Genomic DNA, 2,671 nt, shown 5'->3' on the forward strand with positions numbered 1-2,671 from the left:
ACAAGGTTTATATTCATCTTCCATTAAAATTTTATGTGTGCAAAAAGAAGGACTGATCCCTCTTATGTCAAAAATCTTCCAAGCTATGGCTCTTTTGTGCTCCTTCAACACTTGGAGTAACTCGTCCTTTTCAGTTGGCTATAAATTTGAAGCAATAATCACTGGTAATGTGGAATTATTTCAAAGAAACGCATATTCTAAGTGATTTGGTAGTTGCTTTAATTCCAATTTAGGAGGTTCTTCAATAGAGGGTTTTAATTTTAATTCATTGTTTACCTCAATACCCTCGTAGCTCTTTTGTCTCAGTGAAGGCTAATTAGAATTTAGTTCAGCTTTTACCTTACCTATCGCAGAATCATCATCATTTACCTCCTCTCCTTGGGCAAGACACAGTTCCAACGTGTCCTTATGTACGATTTCTTGTAAAGAATCTTGAGTAGCATGATTAATAGAATCAATAAAATAACATGAGTCATCTTATTCCCTAAAAAATCTCATGGCATCATAAATTTTAAAAATAATCTCTTCGTTACCTACCCTAAGCACAAGATTACCGTTACCCACATCAATAATAGCCCTAGTAGTGGCTAAAAATAGGCAACCTAAAATTAAAGGCACCTTAACATCCTCATCCATGTCAAGCACAACAAAATCAACAGGGAATATGAATTTATCTACTTTTACAAGTACATCCTCGATAATACCCCTAGGATGTTTAACAGATCTGTCAGCTAGTTGGATACTCATCCTAGTAGGTTTTGGTTCCCCAAGGCCAAGCTGCTTGAACATTTTGTAGGGCATCAAATTAATTCTAGCGCCTAAATCATCTAGTGCCTTCTCAACATTTAAACTACTAATTAAGTAGGGAATAGTAAAATTTCCAAGATCTTTCAGTTTGGTTGGCAGTGTATACTAGAGTATGGCCGAGCACTCTTCGTTGAGTTCCACTGTAAACAATTCTTCAAACTTCCTTTTATTTGTTAAAAGATCTTTCAAAAATTTTGCATATGTAGGCATCTATGAGATAGCTTGAACAAAAGGTAAGTTAATATGTAACTGTTTAAAAAGTTCAAGAAATTTACTGAATTGTGCATGTATGAGGTCTTTCTTCAACTTTGCTGGATACGGGATTGGTGGTTTATATTCCCTCAACACCAATTTTTCATTGTTTTCAGGTTCAGCTAACACTGTCCCACTCCTTAGTGTAACTGCTTTTACATGCTCTTTTGGATTGGGTTCGGTGTTACTAGGTAGACTCCCTGGTGGTCTTTCTGAAATCATCTTAGCCAGCTATCTGATTTGATTCTTGAGTCCTTGAATTGATGCTTGTTGATTTTTAAGTGCAATTTCAGTGTTCTAAAAACGGGTTTCCGCTACTAAAATAAAATTTGTCATCATCTCTTCAAGATTCGGCTTTTTCTCTTGCTGGTAAGTTTGTTGTTGGAAGCCTGGAGGGGGTGGTGGTCTTTGATTCCCTTGGCCTCCCTATGAGAAATTTGGGTGGTTCCTCCAACCTACATTGTAAGTGTTACTATAAGGATTATTTTGAGGTCGAGGATTATTACCCATATAAGTCATTTTCTCGTTCTCCATGTTAGGACCGTAGGGTGGATATTCTGAATTGTTTGTTCCACCTCCACTTGCATCGCACTGCATTACTGGATGAACCTGTGTAGAACCAAGTAGACCATTAATTTTTCTATTCAAAAGTTTTACGTGATTGAAAGGTATAGCAATCGAATTGACGTTAAAAACGCTGCCTGCTTTTGTCTGCTTTGTCCTCATGACTTGCCACTGATAATTATTCAGTGACATCTCTTTTATGAACTTATAAGCCTCTTCAGGTGTCTTATTATTGATAGTTCCACTAGCATTTGAGTCAATCATTTGTCTAGTTGAGGATTCAAACCATTGTGGAAAGTTTGAACCTGTAGCCATAGAGGTAACCCATGGTGAGGGCACCTTCTCAATAAGTCCTTGTATCTCTCCCATGCATCATAAAGAGTTTGTAAATCCATCTGCATAAAAGAAGAGATATCATTCCTCAATTTAGCCGTTTTAGCTGGCGGGAAATATTTAAGTAAAATTTTTTCGGTCATTTGTTCCCAAGTAGTGATTGACCCTCGTGGTAACGAGTTCAACCATTGTTTGGCCTTATTCCTTAATGAAAAGGGAAACAACCAAAGGTGAATGGCATCGTCAGAAACGCCATTGATCTTAAAGGTGTGGCAGAATTCTAGAAAATTTGCTAAATGAGTGTTTGGGTCCTCGTCCTGCAAACCATCAAACTGAACAAACTGTTGTGTCATTTGAATCGTGTTAGATTTCAGTTCAAAATTATTTGCAGAAATAGCAAGTCTAACTATACTCGATTCAGTTCCTGTTAAAGTAGGTTTAGCATAATCATACATAGTACGAGGTGCAGGATTCTGATTTACTATATTTGCAACAACCATAAGAGGTAGTGGATTATTCTGATTATAAGCCATCTCCTCAATTGTAGTACGGATATCGTCCTCTCGCTCTTCCTCTATGTATTGTAGACTTCGCCTTATTTCTCTTCGGTTTCTGCGAGCTATGCTCTCGATCTCACTGGCAAAAAGCAGAGGTCCTGACGGGTTCCTCCTAGTCATAAACTAGAGACACCTGCCAGAAGCAATTAAAAATAAAA

General features: G+C 37.4%; 1 non-coding gene across 1 annotated transcript; it reads left to right on the top strand.

Moving 5' to 3' along the window:
* The first annotated feature begins 1,944 nt into the window (after positions 1 to 1,944).
* Positions 1,945 to 2,051, top strand: LOC128279914 (small nucleolar RNA R71). Its single transcript, XR_008270099.1, has one exon. It is a non-coding gene; the product is annotated as a small nucleolar RNA R71 (small nucleolar RNA).
* The last annotated feature ends 620 nt before the right edge of the window (positions 2,052 to 2,671 follow it).

The sequence above is a fragment of the Gossypium arboreum genome, chromosome 8, assembly GCF_025698485.1.
Source record: "Gossypium arboreum isolate Shixiya-1 chromosome 8, ASM2569848v2, whole genome shotgun sequence".
In the NCBI taxonomy this organism is placed as follows: Eukaryota; Viridiplantae; Streptophyta; class Magnoliopsida; order Malvales; family Malvaceae; genus Gossypium; species Gossypium arboreum.